We start from the raw sequence: 22,566 nt of genomic DNA, 5'->3' as shown, positions 1-22,566 counted from the left end.
GGAACGTCTGGGGTGCCGATTCCCTCTGAGTATACCACAATTACGGCTCTCCTCCGGTAACGCTTTCCCCTCAATGGCGCCCGCGGCCGAGAGTGTCTAGCTCACAGCCGCCATGTTCCCCATCAGAGACTTTACTCAGAGTGTAGCATGTGTTGAACACACCATGGATGGAGCCAGAATTATCTATCCTAATTTAATTGGGTTAGATCAGAAGATCGTGGAAGAATCTCGAGGAGGAAGAGAGTGTCAGAGAGGGGTGCGGTGCAACCGTTGACATTCTAGAGAGGTCATCTATCCTGTCCTGATTTCTGTCCTGAAGTCTTTGTCTCCTGACCTATCCCGGGGGACCCTTACCAGCCCTTTGGCCAGGGGGTTGGCCTTTCACACCATTCTTGGTAACTATATTTCCTTGTTATTTGTTGATGTCCTTTTCTCTCTGTCCTCTCCCTTTCTGAGCATTGATTATTGCATGAGTTTAAAGTATATGCTTGGTGTTTATAAATTCAATTTTCTCTCCTATGAATGACCTTGACTGCACTGTATTTTGGAATGGTTCACATGCATTAATTTTAGATAAAGATTTAAAACTTTCCTAAGTCTGTGGTTATTTATAATGAAATAAAGAATGGTTAGTTTTATGTTATTTTTCACCATCAACTAGTTCAACTAATGGTCCATTGACCAGAGGAAAGAACTTTTTGATCAGTGAAAGGTTAGTTAGGAGTATTAAATAACTAATTTTGAACACTGAAAATTTTACAAACTTGACCCCAGTGGTTTTACGCAGGTGAGTATATGGTAGTGGAGTATCTGTTGTTGTTGAACCACCGGATCAGTTTTCTGGTAGCAGAGTTATGGTTATTATTGATTAGTTTGGTGATAAGTATTGATTATTGATTTATGTTTAACAAAGAAGTTAGTTTCTTGTTTTATGTTGTCTAGAAGCACAGGTACAGAGGTTGCCTGGACATCCCGGGAATGGAATAGCAGGTGGTGATAGAAGCCATACTGCAGGAGGTTACTCGTATGTTGTTGTAACACTGAGAAGCTACGGAAGCTACGGAGGGCTGGCAGTGTTGTATTAGGGACTATATCGTACGAAAATAGAGTGCGAGTGATATTAAAAGGGGTTTGCTGGTGAAACTTTGGTCTCATTCCTCAATACGGGTGACACTGGAGAAGTAACAGGTTCTTCTGAGCTTGAATGAAGGGTAAACAGGGGTTTAACTTGAAGTGAAAGGAATTCTGGAATAGGTCACAATCTTTCCTGATTTAGTACAACTGACAGAGTAGCGAATGATTTTATGTTGTTACTAATGAATTTTCATTAACAAAAGATAAAGAATTACGTTTTGTATTACCTTGTGAAGGGAGGGTCAGTCGCAGGAGTTATACTGACGTCACGGAGAGCCTCGCTGGGATTGGTCGGAGCCGTGGGCGTGAGAAGTGAATAGATTGTAAAGGGAGGGTCAGTAGTGAGGAGCAATTCTGATGTCACAAAAGGGCTGTGCTAGTATTGGTTAGACAAGCAGCGCAAGCCTGAGCTCTGATTGGTTGCTAGATAGAAGCTTTGTTAGGATTGGTTAAAAGAAAATTGAATGTTGGATTCTGATTTGATATTTGGTGTGAGTCGCACAAAAATATTACGAGACATAGGTAATGGATTTACGGAAGACTCTTTCATATATCGTGCCTCTAGAATGTATGGAGAAAAGAGGAAGATGTTGTTAATAAAGAAAATTAAGAATTTCTTTAAGAAAGATAAGCCTGTGTTGACTAGAGAGGGAATTCCTATTCCGCCACCAAAGACGCCAGCTTCATTTATGATGATGGAAAGAGGATATCATACTTGTGTATGGCTGGAGAATTGGATAGAGTATACAAAAGGCGATGGTGTTCTAGCTTTCACAGAACATGGTACATTTAATGGGAGAATCCTTCAGAATTTGAGAATGAGAATGAATGATCTAGAACCAAGACCTAGTTTGACTCAGGCTTTGGAAGAATGGGAAAATGAGGCGTTTGAACGAGAAAAATTCAAAAGTGGAAAGAAATTTAGAGGATTTTTACCTAGATATCCATATGAGTCACTTGAGGATCAGATGAAACAAAGAGTTATGGTATCAGAAGGTTTATATCCAGTGTTAATGGCTGAAGAGCAGTCCGGAAGCAAGTGTAAGGAAAAGACAAAACATATGAATGTGTCAGGGTATGGAGAATCAGATGATGAATTATTGGAGGATATTTTAATTAAAAACCCACCACCGTATCAAGAGTTACCTAGTAAGGTCACTCCGAGTCCTCCAGTGTTGGGAACACCATTGGTTCCACAGATTTGTCATGATACATCGAGTGCTAGGCTGTTACAAAACAGCGAAAGAGAAGCTTTAAACAAAACTACAGAAGAATTAGTACAGAAAATAAGTCAGTTGAATTTAAATACGGAAGCTTTGACAGTGCCAGTAACAATTGGTCCTGTGATCCCATTGTATGGAGAGAAAAAGAGTAGTCCGAAACCACAAACTGTAACAGTTCCTTTAAGTCATTTTAGAAAAGAGATGATCAAGTTAGTGAGAGCGATTCGGTTATTTCATTAATGGATCTTCCGATTATGGAACCTTAACTGAGACTCTAAAGAGAGTTACACCTGAAAAGGTGAAAGAAAAGGTGTCTACAAGCCCTAGTGGAGTGGGAGGCTCAACGATGGTTACTCCTGAGGATTTCGAGAGATGTGAATAATGTATAGAAAAATGAAATTCACAACCAAAGGTTTTAGATATTGCCAGATTGAAAGTGGATTTGGAAGAAATGATAGCTGGTAAAGTAAGCACAGAAAGATAGAACATTTATAGTGAAGAAGAATTGTTGTTTTTATGTAAAATCATAACTAGAAGAGCAAAGATTTTTCATGAGCAGTTAACAGAAGTTGCTTCGGAGAGTGGAATAGACATAGAGAGATCAAAGTTGTTGCCGAAACCATATTGAGTGGAATTTACTGAAAAGGATTTAGAAAGTATAAATACTTCTGGTAAAAGACTACAGATAAAAGAATTGATGAACATTTTGAGAAAATGGGGAGACCTTGATAAATGGAGAACTAGATGGAAAAAGAAGAAAGAGGAAGCACGAGCTAAACAAGCATTGTCTGCATTTCCAATGAGAGATTTAGAAAAGGTTGAAAGGGTATGTCCAATAAGGGAGTACCTGGTGGTGGATATGTTCATGTTCCTTGGAGTAGACAGGATATTCTGTCAGTTACAAATGATTTCCCTAGGTTGAGAGAAAAACCAGTTGAATGGTACAAACAGGTGGAAAGGTTTGTGAAAGTTTCAAAGGTTTTGTTGAAGGATTTAGATGGTTTATTCGATATTGTAGTACCAGCTGACTTATGGACAGAATGTAAGATTACGGTTGATTGGCCGAGTGAAGAGTAATCAAGAGATTCCAAAACAGGAGCACTGTCAGAGGAGGTGATGAAAAAGTATCACCAAGTAACTACTTTCTTGAAAGGGAAAATCCCGCAAAAGAGACTGATTGGGTTAAGATAGATAGAACAACTCAGGAGCAAAAAGAGTCTGTACATGGGTACTATGAAAGGTTGTTACAGATCTTCAAGCAGTATAGTGGATTTGAGATCTTTGGTGATAAGGATATGGGACATTTTGAATATCGGTTTGTGTATGGTCTGAAACCAGAGATTAGTCAGATGATTCAACAGCACATGTTGTGTTGGCAAGGTAAAACCATAGATGAAACATTGAAATATGCCAAGTATTGTGATGACAACATTTTGGCAAAGCATAGAAAGCTTAAAGAGAAAATGATGTGGGCACAGTTGGAATTGGGAGACCAGCAGGAAGTTAAATTAATTTCTCAGACTGATAATGAGATGAAAGATCAGAACAAGGTGAACAAGTGTTGAGTGGTGGTAGAGGAAGAGGACGAATGAATAGAGAGGAAGCAAAGAAGAAATTGCCTTGTCATGCATACGGAATGCTTGGACATTGGAAGTGTACAGTTGTCCAGAATAATAATTGCCCAAATCAAAATTTAAATCCGCAGATGCAGAATGAAGTGGCTGTGAAACAGCAACATCAGCAGCAGGTAATTACTCCACAGTATCAGTTGCCACAACCTCCTATGCCAAACCATGTGAACATTCAAAAGTGCAGTGCAAACACCAGATTTCAAGGAGAAATCGGTAAGAATAACCCTGTGGTTTCACAGTATTTTTTACCGAATGATGATGAATTGGACAATATACAACAGCGGTGCCTGAGGGGGGAGAAAGAGGAGTGCGTGCTTGGTGCATCCTTGCCAGTAGATCAGACAGGTCCATTTATTGATGGGAAAGTCGAAGGTAGTGACATCACTTTTCTATTGGCCTCTGGTGCTACCCAGTCTACTGTGAGAACAGCAGACATCCCAAACCTACCCCTCTCGGGAGAAAGTATCCAAGTTGTCGGAGTGTCAAATAAACAGATTAGAACCCCAGTTACAAAACCAATGGAAGTCCATATTGGAAACTTTAAAGACATGCATCGGTTTGTAGTGTGTGACTCCAGCCCAGTGAATTTGTTAGGAAGAGACCCACTGTGCAAAATGAACTGCAAAATCTACTGTACGCCTGATGGTGTCGCTTTCCAAACACTTAATGAGGATGTGGTTTACAAAATGATGTTAGCTAAGCAAGGTACAGAAGTGGATAAAATGTTTTCATTAGTGGCTGAAAGTGAATTACTAGAGGAATTGATAGACACCGAAAATCCAGAGGTGTGGGACGTTACAGGAAAGCATGTAGAGCTAATGGCGAAAGTAGACCCTGTGAAAATAGTGGTGAAAGAGGGTGCAGTTTATCCAAACATAAAACCGTGCAAAATGAGTCCAGAAATGAAGGCAGGAGTTACACCAGTGATTAAACAAATGATCGAGCAAGGAATTCTGAAAGAAATAGTAGTGAGTCCTTGTAATTCGCCAATTATGGGAGTTCAAAAGCCTAGTGGAAAGTACAGAATAGTGCAAGATTTGAGAAAGACTAATAAGATTGTAGTAACTTGTTGTCCAGTGGTGCCAAATCCAGCAGGGATTCTTTATCAAATACCCTGGAATGCAGGATGGTTTACAGTGATTGATTTGTGTCCAGCATTCTTTTCCATTCCTTTACACCCTGATAGCCAGTATTTATTTGCCTTCCGGTTTGGAGATCGTGTGTTGGCATGGTGCAGAGTTCCTCAAGGGTATGCAGAGAGTCCCTCAATTTTCAATCAAATCCTGAAAAAGTATCTAGAGTCATTAGTAATGCCCGGGAACTCAGTTCTGGTTCAGTACATTGATGACCTATTGGTGGCATCAAAGACACAAGAAGATTGTGTCACTGACACAATTGCATTGCTGAGCCAATTGGCCGAAGGAGGACACAAGCTGTCTCCAGAGAAATTGCAATTTTGTCAGCAAGAAGTTAGATATTTAGGGCATAAAATAGAAAGAGGAGTTAGAAAAGTGACACCGGAACGAATAACAATAATAAAACAGATGCAACTACCTCTGACGCAAAAGGAGATGAGAATGTTTCTGGGAGTTTTTGGGTACTGTAGGCAGTGGATAAATAGCTTCTACCTGCTAGCAAAACCATTAATACAAATGTCTCGGGAAAGAGCGAAAGATCCAATTGATTGGAATGATGAATGTTTGGAAGCATTTGTGAACTGCAAAATTGCCTGTGTGAGGCCCCTGCCTTTGGCATGCCTGATTATTGAAACAAATTTGCTCTGTTTTGCTGTGGGAGAGAAAATTGTGCACTTTCAGTTTTGACTCAGAGACATGGACTGAGCCGACGTCCAGTGGCGTATTTCTCTGCCACCTTGGATGCAGTGGCTTCAGCATTACCTGGCTGATTAAAAGCAGTAGCTGCTACCTGTGTGAGTCTGGAGCAAAGTGAGTCAATTGTGATGGGACATCCTGTAAAAGTATATGTTCCACACTCAGTTGAGATTCTTTTGACAAGAACGCGAACACAGCACCTCACTCCTAGTTGGTTGACTAAGTATGAAAGAGTGATTTTGGGAGCAGAAAATGTGACAATTATAAGATGTACGATAATGAATCCTGTCACATTATTGCCAGATCCATGCTGTGAAGAAGTGAAAGATAAGACTGATCATGATTGTCTGGATGTGACTGAATTATGTACTAAGCCCCGACCTGATATAAAAGAAACTCCCTTGAAGGAATCTGATCATGAACTATTCATGGATGGGTCTTGCCTGAGAAAGGAAGATGGAGGGCTAAGTGCTGCATATGCTGTTTGCAAAATTACAGGAGTCATCGAAGCATCCTGTTTACCGGGAATCGATTCTGCACAAGTAGCCGAAGTGGTGCCCTTAACCAAGGCATGCAAAATTGGGTAAAATTGGAGAATAACCATATTTACGGATAGTCAATATGGTTTCGGGGTGGTGCCAAATTTGGCCAGCTCTAGATGCAGAGAGGATTTCTGACTTCTTCAGGATCTCCTATCAGAAGTAGTAAATATTTAAAATATGTGTTGGAAGCATTGCAATTGCCAAAAGAAATAGCAGTCGTCAAATGTGCTGCACACCAGTCAGGAAATGACTATGTGACAGCAGGCAAGACATCTGCCAACTAAATTGCTCAGTACTGTGCGAAAAACACAATGGCAATGAACAGAAAAGTGGAAACAGGTGAAACAAGCTGCCAACTTATGTTTTTCTCAGTTCCAGAAACATGGGATGAGGTCAGACAGTTGCAGGAAGAAGTTGAGGAAAAGGAAATCTGGATAAAGTCCGGTTGTACAAAAAGGACAGAAGATGAAGTGTGGGTGTACTTAGATGGCAGCCCAATTATGCCAGATTTCTTACTCTCCCAAATGGCAAGAGTATACCATGGGACACCACATATTGGCAGGGATTCAATGATCAGACACTTCAGACAGAGTTGGTACAGTCCAAAGTTTAGGGTAGTCGCAGAGAGCCTTTGCCAACGATGATTGATTTGTAAGCAGCAAAACCCAGGCAGGAAGACCGTGGTCAGTTGAGGAAAAATTGTAAAAGCAGAAGGACCATTAACCAGGTTGCAGTTAGACTTCATCAAGTTGCCTCTGTGCAATGGATTGAAGTATGTACTTGTCATAATGTGTCTGTTCTCGAGATGGGTAGAGGCATATCCCACAAAAAGAAGTGACAGTCTCACAGTTGCTAAATTATTTTTGAGGGAGTTGATACCTCATTTCGGTTTTCCAGTTACTTTGGAATCAGATAGAGGACCTCATTTTAACAATGAGATAATTCGATTAATCTTTGCTGCATTTGACATTGAAAAAAAACTGCACTGTGCTTATTGTCCAGAGGCTTCTAGAATAGTTGAACAGCTTAATGGCACAATCAAGTCAAGATTAAGGAAGGTGTGTGCATCCACAATGTTAAAACGGCCAGATGCGTGGCCTCTTGTATTGATGGGTCTCAGACGCATTCCTGACAGGAAAACAGGCTTGAGTCCTCATGAAGTGATCATGGGAAGGGTAATGGGACAAGCCTTTATTCCTGGAAATAAATTGATGAATATGACTCATAATCTGGGATTGGACTATAGCAAAGGATTGGCTGAAATGGTGAGTTCTGTCTCTCATCAGGTTGGAGAAGACACAGTTGCAAGGCAGCCTGACCAGGAGCATGATTTGAATCCTGGTAACTGGGTGTTAGTGAAGAAATATGCAAGAAAATCGTGTCTCGCACCCAGGTCAAGTCATACTAGTCACTACCACAGCAGTGAAGTATGCAGGTTTACCCAATTAGATTCATGCTAGCCATACCAGAAGAGTTCCAAGCCCATCTGAACAATAAGAGCAACCCCTGACTGAACAATATGAGGCGTCAGAGATTGAAAGCTGTGAAGTCGAAGAATCTTGAGTGATAGATTCTGTAAGACAACTATATGATGAACAGCCAAGTACAAGTCAGGAAGAGTGGATACCAGTGATTGAAATACCTGAAGCTGGTATTGAAACAAGAATAACAAATACGTTAGAGAGACAGGCAGGTAGAGAGGAAAAGACAGGGAAAGAAGAACACACTCAGGAAGAAATAAACAAAGCTATTCAGAAACCTGAGCAGGGTGAGATAGAACAAGTTCAGGCAGAAGAAGAGCAAATTGAAATAAGACCTGAACAGGACCAGATAGATCTAGAAGAACAGGTTCAGCAGAAGAAGAACAAAATATAACAAGACTTGAACAGGTGCAGGCAGAAGAAGAGCAAATTGAAATAAGACCTGAACAGGACCCGATAGATCTAGAAGAACAGGTCCGGCAGAAGGAGAACAAAATATAATACGACTTGAACAGGTGCAGGCAGAAGAAGATCCAAATCTAGAAAATACAGAACAAAGACAATTAGAAAAGGAAGGAGAACAAGAACAGAAAGTGCCCAGAGAAAGTCAAAATAAAAGAACTTTAGAAAACGATAAAGAAGGTGAAAGTGAAGTTCAGGTACAAAAGAGTTAGAAAAGGTGATAATTGGCCAGGAGGAGTAAAAAGATTAAGATACTATTTAAGGAAGTTAGAGAAGCAACCAGAACAAGTAAATGAAGTATCAAGTCAAAGTAAATCCAAACAGCCAATAGCAAATCGTGAGGAATCAAAGGAACTTCATGTTGCACAGAGTGATGACAACAGATTAAGACCACCTTAAAAATAAAGAGAGTGGATTGTGAATAAAGAAGGAAAAGAGAAAAGACTTTTTCTCAGATTAAAATGGCAGAAGTTGAAGTCGCTGCACAACCGAAATAAAGTATTCAACAACAATGTCTTAGGTTTTGCTTATGTAGTATTCTATTAGTAGTATTAGTGTGGTTATTTTTAACAGTGGGAGTACCTACCTTTATTAATGGAAACAAGTATCAAGAATAATACAACTTCTAATGAGAAAGTAGATAGAATAAAGGAAATTAAAATAGAAATAGGGGTAGAAGATGATTTGTCTTTAAATGTGTTTACTTAGTTGTTATTGCTGTACGTTAATACAATGGATATTAGTGATTGTTATGTCTGAATGAAGTTGCCGTCATCCGTATCAGAAGGGGTGACCTATCACCATATACCGTTAACATATAGTGTATCATGTAGTGTTCTATCAAGTTTATTTTATGTAACCAGAAAGCTTCAGTATTTTTACTCAAACTTAGATGTAGTTTTTTTTATCAATCAAAAATAAGTTTATTATGACCAATTGGTCTTTAAACTGCATATACCATCATAAAACAGCTAAAAATACAATAATTTAAAATTTATAAAAAATACCTAGAACCAAGAGTTCATTATTTCTCATAAAAGACTTGTTTTATAGTATCATACTGTAAACCAAGTCCAAGTGCATAAAAATTCCATGTTTGCAGATTACATAAAATAATTACAATTATCCAACATAGCTCTGTATGTCCCTCCATGGACCCTACTTTCCATTTCCTTCTTCCATGAGAAATCTCTTAGCTACTTGGACAAACTTCGCCAAAGCAATTGCAATGTCAAAGAACTGCATGTCAATGAGGAACTCAATTGCTTGCGTCCTTGACCTTATTCCATATTTTAAAAAAACTGGGCTTAAAATCAACCGCCGTACAGATAACAATTTTTGGCAATCCATTACAATATGGACACAGGTACATTTTGAGCCTATCCCGCATGTACATTTACCGTCATCATCCATTAGTATGCTTTTTAATTTCTCATTTGAATGTGCGGGGTTAATGCCTCTTCTCACCTTTAGCAATTCCAATCTCAACCAGTAACTCGGTACAATATCTAGATATGGATACCAGTTATCATTTCTCCAGCTATTTAACAAAAAATGCATAGACTCTTTTTGTTTCAGGTAATCCATATTAATTTGTCTAGATTTTTCATTTCCCAAGGTTTTTGAAACACTCTTCTGTTCTTCAATACATAACGACTCCGGGTCAATTTTCACCATTAGATTATCACAAATGGAGTGAAGTTTCTTTCTTGTAGCTTTTGCCCAATTCAGCTCACTCTGTTGGATCTCCCTCCTACACCAACAAGGCACTTTCACCTCCTCTCCTGATCCTAGCTGTTTCTAAGATTTACATAGATTTACTTGAACTTGTATGGTCCTTGCTGGCCAATCACGTTCTAACCTAATGGCCTGTAGCATTGAAGAGCTGGGCAAAGAAAGAAGAGTTTTAAAGCATTTTCCTTCCTCATTATCCCATGAACATTTCCCCCTAAATACAAAATTTCTGCTGCATATTGCATCTGCGGGGGGATCATAGACATAAATGCCTTCAACACTGGTCTGTGCGACATAGCTCCGTAATTACTATTAAATTTTTTCAAACCACAAATTCCTGCTGGACTTTTTGTTTTCTGGGCCTGTAAGTGCATGCCCCAATTCAAAGCTCTATCGAACCATATTCCCAGGTATTTATATTCATTAACAACTTTTAATTTTGTCTGACCTAGGAACCAACTATATTTATTATTTTTCTTTCCAAAACTCAAAACTTTTGTTTTTTCCATATTCACAGTTAGGTGTTTGTATAAGCAAAATGACTCAAATGCATTCAACTTTCTTTGCAGTCCAAGTTCTGTTAGATCGAAGATAACTAGGTCATCTGCATACAGTAGGCACGACAGATGCTTTCCATTTACCATTGGACTTGCTCCTCTTTCCTTTTTTAATAGATTAGGTAAATCCGCAAGAAAAATTGAGAAAAGGAGAGGGGCCAACACGCAACCCTGTCTTAAACCGTTATTGATTTCTATCTCATGAGTCAAACCTCCCGCTATATCTTTAATAACCTGAGCCCAATTTTCACTATGCAGCCCTTGAATGACTCTTCGGGGATATTATATATTTTTAGCGTCTCCCATAGACATTCTCTATCTACTAGATCAAATGCTGCCCAGAAGTCAATAAAACAGCAGTGTAATCTACCCTGCTGTTCCACCGACTTCCGAGCCACAGGCCACAGGGCAAAACAATGATCAAGTGTTGAGTGCCCCTCTTTGAACCCTCCTTGTTCTACCGGGACAATCGCATTTTTTTCGACTCATTCCTTCAGTTTTCCAAAGATTATTTTGGAAAACACTTTCTCACCAACGTCTAATAGATTAATTAATCTATAATTATTTGGGATCTTTCTATCCTCTTTTTTATGCAATGACCTGATTACAGCTCCCCTCCAAGATTTTGGAATTATACCCGAGGTTAGTAATGCCGTAAACATCCTTGAAAAAAATTGGGCCCACCAGTTTAGCTCTGTTTTAAATAAAACTGCAGGTAAATTATCAGGCCCTGCCGCACAGGTCAGAGTTAGCTTCCTAATTGTATTCTTCACATTTTCAAGAGAGCATAAAGGAATCAGATTTTTGACTACATACCCCATACGGGATCTCTCCTCACTAAATTCTGGCCCATTACTACACTTGTATAATTTGTTTAGATACTCCTCCCAGGAAGCCTCATCGACTTCACAATTCAAGGTTCCCGAAGATCGACCCGCTGCGTCTTGGATCAACCTCCAGAAACCTTTAGGGCCAGATGTAGGTAATTCTATTTTACCGATTCATAAATACTGAATTTTACGGATTCGGTATTTATGAATCGGTAAAATAGAAGGTGGGAGATGTAGGTAAAATTAAATTTTCAATTACCGAATCGGTAACATTCGGTATTTACCGATTCGGTAAATACCGAATCAGTATTGCTCATGGATTCCTATGGGCCTTGAAGCCCATAGGAATCTATGGGCAATACCGATTCGGTATTTACCGAATTGGTAAATGCCGAATCCTGCAAGGGTGCAGGGGGTGTCTCTTTGACACCCTCTAGCACCCCAAATACGGGCCTGTGTGCCATGTGGCACACAGACATGCCCTAAGGGCATGTCTGTGTGTCACATGGCACAGGTGTGCATGCACAGATGTGCATGCAAACCTGCATTCGGTATTTTACCACCCAATAGGATTGGGTGGTAAAATACAGACTCTAAAGGGCCTGTGGCACTCTCAGGAGTGCCATCTACATGTGGAATTACCGAATCGGTAAAATTACCGATTCGGTATTTTACAGAATTGGTAAATTTACCGAATCGGTAAATTTACCGATTCTGTAAAATACTGGCCCCTACATGCCGATACCTAAATACCGGTCGGTAACGGCCGAATTCGGCCGTTACCGACCGGTATTTCCTCTCCTACATCTGGCCCTCAATGTTTTTACTTTCAATGGATTCCATTAAAGAGGCCCAACATTTTTCTTGAAAACTTCTTTTCTTGGACCTCCCTAACATTTTGTATTCCTTCCTCAATTTTAATAAATTGTTATAGCCCTCCCGATCGTATCTTAACTTCATCTTTCTTTCTTCTCCCCTCAATAGTCTTTTTTTCTCTCTACATGCGGAGTCAAACCAGCCCCTTTGCTGTCTGCCATCCCCTTGCTGGGTTATTTCCCGCTTTTCTGTCTTCTTTAAATTGACACGAAGGCATTGTACTGTCTGAGTGATTTTTTCTTCAAACCAAGGGACTCTCAGGTTCCATGCTATCTCAAAGGCTATATTTTGTCGAAAACTAGATACATTTCTTATATATTCCTCAGTTAATTTTGGGTAATCCATAGATTGAGGTAGAACTTTTTCACAGACTCTTGGGGGAGCTCCCATTATTTCACAGTACAGTGGAGAGAGGTCGCTTTCATTGCGCTTAATTACCTTAAACTTTTTTACTAAGGCAAAATTCCAGGCGTGTACAAAGAAATAGTCTATGAGGCACAATTGATTACCCCTTCTAAATGTTTGCTCTGCTGGTCTATCGGATTCCGATCTACCATTTAAGAGAACTAATCCATATGACCCTAGGAATTTCCCTAGCTCTTCCTCTTGCCTATTCATATTACCACTGGGAAAAAGGGCCAGCATTATCTCATATGCGTCTAGAATTTCCTTCATCCAAGGGTCTAACTTTTCAGGCATTAGTTTATGATTAAAATCCCCTGTGATAAATAGAAAATCCTTTCAACAAAAGAGAGGGGGGGACCGAGGAGCCACTAAAGGTCCAGTGTCCATGCTCCTAAACCAAATCTGTTCGCAAAAAGAGGACAAAGTTCCTATACCAGGGTGCAAAAGTCACCCACGTATCAGGGTGCAAGCAGTCACCCATACATTAAAAACAGGGAAGAATGGGGAAAAGTAATCCTAGGTAAAAAGTACCCTAATGAGAGAGGGAAAGACATTCTACATCCTCTGCTGCCCTCACACACCCCGGAGGATGGCATGCTTCATCATCGGGCATTTTGCTCCTCGTAGGGACGGCGCTGCAACTCCCTACGGGTCCCCCAAAGGGTCACTTTGTCGGAGATCTTTTAGAGGATTAGCCGGATGTTGCATGCGGGTGTGTGGGGAAGGGTAAGGGAGGGTAAATCAATTACGTGCAAACATGATAGTGTAGTAAAATCAAGGGTATGGAAGCAGCGACAAGATTGTCTAGGTAAACCTTGGCAGTTAAAAGTACTGCTTAAAAAATGACTGACCCCACAAGGCCCACTATGCCTGGGTGTAACTAGTCGAGGTCAACATGTTTCGCGCCTCTATCGCCCGTAGGTCATGGGCGCTTCTTCAGGACCAAAAACAAAAACAGTGAAGTGCACGTGAACAAAATACATAAAAGTTAAAATGAGAACCCTCTTATCTCAGCCAGGGCGGGTCAGAGGACCTGTGTCCCCACTATGTGGTTGTAACTGCTACATAGAAGCTGCTCCTGGATGATACCTAGAAAAAGAGAAAGCAAAGTAAGCCGCATGTGAGCGTCAGTAACAACTTGATGCATCACAAAGTGCCACTTATGTGTACACAGCGCTTCAAATAGAAAGATTACGCGGGCACACAAGACTAGTCCACAGTAAGTCGGGGGCTGCTAATTCAAGAAGCCCTTTGGCTCAAATAACGCACATAATGGTGTTAAAAGGCACCTAAACTTGGCTGTATGGGGTTGATTAAACGTATAACAACTATGGGGCAGAAATCTGCCAATGTTGAAATTTGGTAAAAGTACCAAACCGTGAGGCGGGTAGTTCACATCAAAATGCTTACCAAATACTAATTTGAGCTCTCCTCCAGTGGTCAAGGGAATGGACGCCCGCGAAAAGTCGGGCTGTGGAAACAATAGACACAGACCAGGTACATAAGCACAAGGGAAAAAGCACCGGTGGAGTAAGGTGGAATTAATTGAAATGGCACTTACTAAGTAATGCGGGTGTAGCCTCTAGTACACCTACCCCTGTCCAAACGCTTGCCGAGAATGAATTAAAGGTGGCGAAATGCAGAGTTTAAATAAATGGAATTGGGCGGGGAGAGGCGGTAACTGTTTACGGTGAAGCCTCACAAGGAAGTGTTAAATTGCGCATGTGTGACACAGCGAAGCAGCGGCGCATGCGTGTTAGCCGTGCACACTGCTCCCTTGCTTCTGTGCACTGGCTTCATAGTCAAGGAGAATAACAATGCCGGTAATGATTTAAGAGTTCACATCAATCTGCAAAATTAATCCGGTTTTAGTTACTCCTCACTAGCTAAGGCCTTCCCGTATGAAACAGGTCCTAGTATCTTGATTGGACCACACCTCGAAAATTAACTTCAATCTGTGTAGATATTTCCTGTATGTAACAGGTCCTGATATCATGACTGGACCACACCTCAGAAAATACCTTAAATCTATGTGGATGTTTCCAGATTCACAACCATCAACACATAGTTGATGATTAAGCCATAAAATGGGGGCTAAGAGGATACAGCCAAATTGCCTAACACAGAGGACTATAATGTAAGTCCTAATGTATTTTATTGCAAAGAATTAATCACACGGAAATATCCAAAGTTACCAATTCAAAGCATAACATAAAGTCAGCACCCAACGACCCCAAGGACCCGTCTCGTGTGCCCACTTGAAAAGGGAAGGAAATAGGGTAGGTCCCGCGGCCGTGCAGCCGTGCATAATCAATTCAACAAAAGAGAGGGGGGGACCGAGGAGCCAATAAAGGTCCAGTGTCCATGCTCCTAAACCAAATCTGTTGGTAAAAAGAGGACAAAGTTCCTATACCAGGGTGCAAAAGTCACCCACGTATCAGGGTGCAAGCAGTCACCCATACATTAAAAACAGGGAAGAATGGGGAAAAGTAATCCTAGGTAAAAAGTACCCTAATGAGAGAGGGAAAGACATTCTACATCCTCTGCTGCCCTCACACACCCCGGAGGATGTCATGCTTCATCATCGGGCATTTCACTCCTCGTAGGGCCGGCGCTGCAATTCCCTACGGGTCCCACGAAGGGTCACTTTGTCGGAGATCTTTTAGAGGATTAGCCGGATGTTGCATGCGGGTGTGTGGGGAAGGGTAAGGGAGGGTAAATCAATTACGTGCAAACATGATAGTGTGGTAAAATCAAGGGTATGGAAGCAGCGACAAGATTGTCTAGGTAACCCTTGGCAGTTAAAAGTACTGCTTAAAAAATGACTGACCCCACAAGGCCCACTATGCCTGGGTGTAACTAGTAACTAGTAATAGAAAATCCTTACCATATTTATCATTTAGGGATATCAGATCTTCTTTAAATAGCCATATTTCTATTACATATGAGAATTCCACTGTACATATACATTAACCACAATCGCATATTCATGTTGCTGTCCCTGGCCCTGTAAACGTACCTCACTGGCCAACATCCATTTACAAGAGGTATTTAACAAAGTCACCTTATTTATTGTTCTTGTGGAAGTTAATGTCATGATCCCACCAGATGGGCATCCAAATCTAGCTTTGGTTGCAGCTTTATAAATCTAGGTAAAATCTTCAACTACAGGGGGACAGTCGCATAGCCAAGTCTCTTGCAGACAAATGATGTCTGCCTGCCATGAAACATTTTTTACACAATCAATCTTTATTTGCTCTTTCAGACCATTAATGTGCCACAAGATTATTCTTAGTCTATGCGACGACCCATTTCCCTAATCTATTTCGCTAAGATGACTAGACTCATTTGCTGCCCACCAAGTTACGTTTAGGTCTCTATCCTCAATACTCCAATTTCCCCAGTTCTTGTCTGACTTGTGGTTATCAACAACAATTTTTATTTCCTCTCATGCTCCACAAGCTCCTGTAATTAACCTTGCTTGTCTTATCCCCAAACCTGCACGACAGTTCAAGAAAAAGTTATCTGTCTGTCTTACATTTTCTAATTCCACGTCTGTGATTAATCTTATTCCTTCCTTTAAAATTTCTTTTCCAGCATTTACTATTGCAGATTTAATCATCCCTGAATATACTTTAACTTTTGTCAATTCCTTACCTTTGCTACTTGTTAAAAATCCAACCTACCTTAAATCTTTTGATTCTATTTTACATAGGCTTGGACATTTTGAGAAGGAAAATAAAAGTTGTGAGCGATTTAACTGGGTAATTTTCCTTAGCTTTTTCCTGCCCTTAGGTACATCCTTTGTACCTGTGGTTCAAAGTAAAGCTACTTTTTATCAATTGGATCTGTAACTTCCAGATCTGTACTCTTTTCTTCACCTATGTCTCTTTTCCTATATTGGCCATTTAGCTTAGAACCCCCTTTCCCTATACTCTTTGGATTGCTTTGCACTTCCCTTAGATGTACCCTTTTTTCTGACCATTTCTCCTCCCTTACTACCTCCTGTTTTTTTTTTTGTTGGAACCTTTTTTCTCTTATTTTCTCCAGTCTTACATCTTGGGGGCTTTCTTGCTTCTTCTTCCCTTCCTTTTTAGGAACTATAAAGTGGTCTCTTCTTACTGTTTTTACATGTGTTACAAGTGGTTTATCTTCTTACACTTTACTTTTTTACTGCCTGTTTGTTTCCCTTTATGCTTCCCTGAGTACTGGGTTGGTTTCCTTAATGGGAATCTAAACTTTTGCCACCTATAACTCCACTGTTCATGTCTTCTCCTAATTAACATTGGCTGTCTCGAAATGTACACATCATGATCATATTTCGGTTGGTCTAATGCCTCCGTGTCCCCGATGCCCCCTAAGGTGGTAGTGTCTAACCCTGGTCTAACCACCGATGGCATTAGACCCCTAATGCCCTGTAGTTCACACACAGTGAGCTTAAGGCTCATTTCCTGGGCTTTTAGTATTTCATTGTTTGACAGCGTGACCTCTAACAGGCCTTGCAAGATCTTTTGTAGCATTAAAATCATGTCCAGCATTGAGGCCGATGGTGTTGCCGACAAATCTAAGTTCTCAGTGCTGTTACGTAACATATCTTCCAGAGACTTGGAGCCGCCATTTGCCCATTGGCCCAGACTTTTATCTGCATTTGCTCTTTCGTCCAGGACATTACTATCTTTCTGAGCTTGCTGCTCTTCTGAGGTACTCTCCTCATATTCTCCATCTACGGTGTCATGCTCGGAGAAAATCCTGGGAGATGAAGAAAGTCTTGGTTCCAAATTAATGTTTATTTGGCTTAAATCACAATGATTGAAGAATGAATCTTCTATACATTGAGCGCATTGATCATTTGTTTCCTGGATTAAAATTAAATCCTTCTCCGATTCTTGAGTTTTTTTGGGCGTAGGATTCTTGGTGAAGTGTATGCCCACTAAGTCTTTTATTGATCTAGATACCATGCCACCTCCTTTCTTGCTCACATGCGAAGTATTTGTCACATTTGGCGCATTTTTCATCATTATTACATTATTTTGCCCCTCATATCATTCTCTTCTTCTATAATCTGCACGGGGGTTCCAAATAAATCACTTGTTTAATTATTCGTAATCTGTGGATCTTTTCTTATTTTGCTTATTTTTTGCTTTTAGGGGCCATTTGAAAGAAAAGACGTTCTAGTCCGATATAAGTTTTTAAAACTCAGGCTCCAATGGATGTGTCCGGAGCAACAGCTAAAACTGTTGAATGCAATCTATGGAAGGGTCCAAATTTGGCCAGAATATGTCCAACAACTAATGTAACCTGCACTGCTTCTGCTTGCTGCGTACAGCGCAGCGCAGCAAACAAAACAAAAAATACCAAAAATCACGTTCACTTACCTCTGCCGTGTCGAGTAGTGGTACTTCAGGCTTGCCGTGGTAGTAACCTTTGCTCCTGCGGGGATAACCTTTCTTAAACCTAGACAGGTTACTTCAGTTTACTCCTCCCACTTTTTTGGCCTCTGCCCCCTGTCTGGGGGCTTCGCTGGACTATTGGCAGTTCAGGTCCAAAAGCAAAAAATTTGTGCAGGATCTGCTCCCCACTTTACAAGCTCTATTGTCTGGGCACTCGCTCCGTGCTCCGTGCCTCGAGTCTCTAAATCTCTGAGACTCCGTTTCCCGAGTGTATTTACAGCTTTCTGGCCTCTTTACAGCTGCCTTAACCCCCACACTCTGCGCTCCAAACACCAAACACAAACCAATGATCACCGCAGAATCAGGGACGGGATGAGAGTTTGGAAATGGCGCACCGCCTCACGCTGGTTAACTTCTTGCGTCCCACGTCGTATTGCAAGGCAGCCTGGAAGCCTGGAAACCACAGTCTCATCACCGCAGAGACACTCAACTCCTTTGAGTAATCCTGCGGCTGAGGCTCCTTGGTGCTTAGATGTAGTGTTTTCAGAACTACCTATTTGGAAGAATATGAATCCAGTACTTAGTAGTTAGGATGCACAGTTTATGGGTGAATTGTTGTTAGCAATGAGTTCAATAGATATAGCACAATCACATAGAGATAACCTAACATGTTTATTACGTGAAGAAGAAAAGGAGTTTTTGAATTTAGTAGAAGAAAGGTTACAGGATTAAATAAAGAAGGCTGCTGAACAGAAATCCCATGTACCTCCATGGGCTGAGAAAGAGGGAATTTATGTAAAGGGCGAGGCTCATGCTGCAATGTCCCTAGACTTTGTGAAAAGAGGAAAATTCTGCCTCAATAGGTTAAAGAAAGATTATAATAACATTTTCATTGCTTCCAGTGAATGTGAACACAACTTTCTAATTTTAGCGGATGGGGACTAAAAGGGGGAACCGATCCTGTACTTCCTGGAGTTTAATATGTATGCAGGAATAATGCCTATTATAGGTTACCTGCGAGATGGTATGGGAGCTATTATTTTGGAATCGTTTTTCCAAATATTTATCATGTGGACAGAATCGATGGAATCAATGAAATATCTAATGAAAAACACGGGTAGGAAAAGCTAGTTTTTCTGAAATTGTAGGTGATATATTTAGTGCATTGACACCCTCAGTTGGAGTCATTTGTGTAAAATTTACAAATTGTCAACAATAGTTGATCATCTTTCTACAGATACTGCTGGAGGATTCTTAATGATTAATACAGAAATGGTTGCAATAAGGTCTATGGTTTTACAAAATCGTCTTGCTCTTGATATCTTATTGGCAAAAGAGGGCGGAGTCAGTGGTATGTTCAAAATTCAACATTGCAGCACTTATATTCCTGATAAAAGTAAAGAAATTAAAGGGTATTTCGAAAATATTACAAGAAGTCATAAAGATTTGACCCAACTGGAGGTTGACAGTGTATGGGGAAAAATAAAAGTATAACATCAATAGGGAAATGGTTTTCAAGGTCAACTAATATTACCGGTAGTTGTGATATTGACAATAGTATTGATGGTAATGATCACATACAAGTGTTGTAGAAGTAAGGGAAAAGGTAGAATACATTTAGAAAAAGAAGGAAAAGGAAAGAAACAAAAGAGGGAATACAAAGAAATTCAGCTGGAAGAGATAAAAGGAAAGCTATATAAAAAGATGAAAGATTTGAAAGGAAAAGGAGAAACTGACAAAGATCAGAGGGAAAGAAAAGAAGCTGAGATGTGCTAAAGTTGGCATCTGGTTGGGATGGGTAATTTTGTGATGGCTCAAAAATGCCATCAGAGAGGGGATTGATGGAGCAAGGACTTGTGGAGAAGAGACTTGCTTGGAGCAATCCATTCCTTTAACTCACTAACAAGTTATTAATCATGTTTGTGAATAACTAATACACACCACATTGAACACGCAGGTTAGTGAAGTGAAGCTTGCTTATGTGTGTACTAATGCAGATAACAATGAAGAAGGACTAATACCACTCTAATCATGGAAAACTGTTGTGTGCATGCGTCAACTGCATCTACACAGTATGACGAGTTAACGCTTGGAGGCAAATTCTGGCGCATGAGCAGAAGATACTAAAATGGAGTCTTGAAGACTCGCGTGCATGCCATCTGCTTGTTTGAACTAAATCGAGTGTTTTTTACTAATGCTAATGCAGGGAAAGACATAAATAAATAAACTGGATTAGAGTAGAGGTGGGTGGTATACAGTGTGATCATTTTATTTGTGAAAGTAACATCTGTCTTTTGACTTTATCACTAGTGCGTATTTGGGCCTCTCTTGCATAGCTGAATTGAATGAAGTGATGTGATGCCTGCACATGCTCACTGAGTAAAGCCATGAAGGACATGACAGAACTATTGAAAGGAAGCCAAAATCTAGTGTTACAAACTTGGGAACAGATGGTGAAGAGTTCAACAAAGAAGACTCTTATTCAGAATGTTATTAAAAATGTTTCAAAGGGAACTTAGAAATGTATGAGAACTAAATTTAAGAATAAAAATTAAGGGGATGGGTTTGCAAACAATAGTTGAACTGATTTTAATGACATGTAAGCATGGTGTGATGGAGCTTCCCCCTTACCTGACCAATCAGATTTCATATTTTTACGATATTGAAAACTTTAGTGGGTGGAATATTCAGAATGAAATGTATAATTAAGATAAGCTTAGTTAGTTAGTTAGAGATTCGATTTTGGGATGCTGTTGTTGCTGCTAGAGATGCAGCTGGGAGAGATACTGTGAGATGCTGATGAAGGGACTCATGCAGAACTTGAAGCAGAATTTTCTATCCTAATTTAATTGGGTTAGATCAGAAGATCGCAGAATCTCGAGGAGGAAGAGACTGTGAGACTGTGAGAAAAGGGTGGGACCAAACCAACTTGGGGGGCATACCTGACGCCCCGGACGCCGCCACCGCCGAGAGCCACTTGGGAGCAGCCATTAGCGTTGCAGCTGCCCCGGGACCACAACTCCCGGCTGCCCTAGCGGTGCGGCGCAACCACCGGCAGACAGCAGCGCCAGGAGGCGCACATAAGCAGCCACAGCCCTCGGTGGAGCGGGGGACCAAACCAACTTGGGGGGCATACCTGACGCCCCGGACACCGCCACCGCGGAGAGTCACTTGGGAGCAGCCATTAGCGTCGCAGCCGCCCCGGGACCACAACTCCCGGCTGCCCTAGCGGTGCGACGCAACCACCAGCAGACAGCAGCGCCAGGAGGCGCACATAAGCAGCCACAGCTCTCCGCGTCGCGGGACGCGCGCGTGCGTCGGCGGGCTGAGCCCGGGCAGAGGGCGGGCCGTCTGTGGCCGTCTTGGGTCGGATTAGGCCGGGCTGGGCCATACCCCCTGTGTGACATCTGACTGACCCACAGTAAGGTTCGTGACTCTGTTATTATTCCAGCTTGAACCTGCTGACTTTCCCATTTACATTTATAATGTCGAAACAGTCGGCTACACTGGATAACTACCTTGTCAAAGTTGTGAATAAAATAAACAATGAGCGGAGGAAATCCCTGGGGTTTGGGAGTACACTGATATCCCCGCCGCCCCTTTCATCCACTATGGATGATAATGCATTGACTTCTGGTCCGACCTGTGTCCCTGAGGCCGTGATGGCGGTATCATTAGTACCAACTATAGAGCTGCCGGAGGTACACATTGAGATCCCAGATCAGTTTATTGAAGTCCTACCGGATGCTCCAATTGACACCCCCGAGCGGTCTATTAAGACCAAGACAGAAGTTAGGGCCTGCAGGAAAGTGCATATTAAGTACGGGGGTCTAACAACAAGAAAAAAACTGCCCCTATGCCCAAGAACACTGTCCGTAATATGGGAACCTTAACGGAGAACTGTGCTACTAATTCTCTCAGCAACTTGATTTTTTGGTCAGCATTATAGAGGCCAAGTTTGAAACAATTGTTAAACCTCTGGTGGACAAAATAGACTTAACTACAGCTGAAGTCTCTAGGTTGGGTATTCTTTTGACTGCCCATACCAGTAATACTGTATGCCCTAGGTTTATCGAAAGAGGTGTTCCAGTCAGCAATGTTGGGTCAGGGCACCAAAATGGCATAGCGGCCGTAAGTAAGGTAGCTGTACCTATCCCCCGGTAGATCAGCATAAAAAGGTAGCAGCGGCCCCGCTGCCGGTGACTCAGAAGAAACAGGTAGCAGCAGTGCCGATATCAGCTGACAAGAGCAGGAAGGCTACAACGGTACAGGCTAGTAAGAAGGATGCACCAGTATATAGGGGTAGCTATATAAATCTTCCCCCTGATTGTGCACCCTATGTGGTGGTTCTTACCAACGTACCACCTATAGTCCCAAGCCCGCACACGCCACAACATGAAACTGATGATTCCTTAAAAAACAAAACTATTTCATGGTTACATAGACAGTGCGGGTTTCCTCTTAATTAT

This window comes from Lissotriton vulgaris, chromosome 3_1 (genome assembly GCF_964263255.1).
Source record: "Lissotriton vulgaris chromosome 3_1, aLisVul1.2, whole genome shotgun sequence".
In the NCBI taxonomy this organism is placed as follows: Eukaryota; Metazoa; Chordata; class Amphibia; order Caudata; family Salamandridae; genus Lissotriton; species Lissotriton vulgaris.
Note: the sequence above shows the minus strand (reverse complement) of the source record.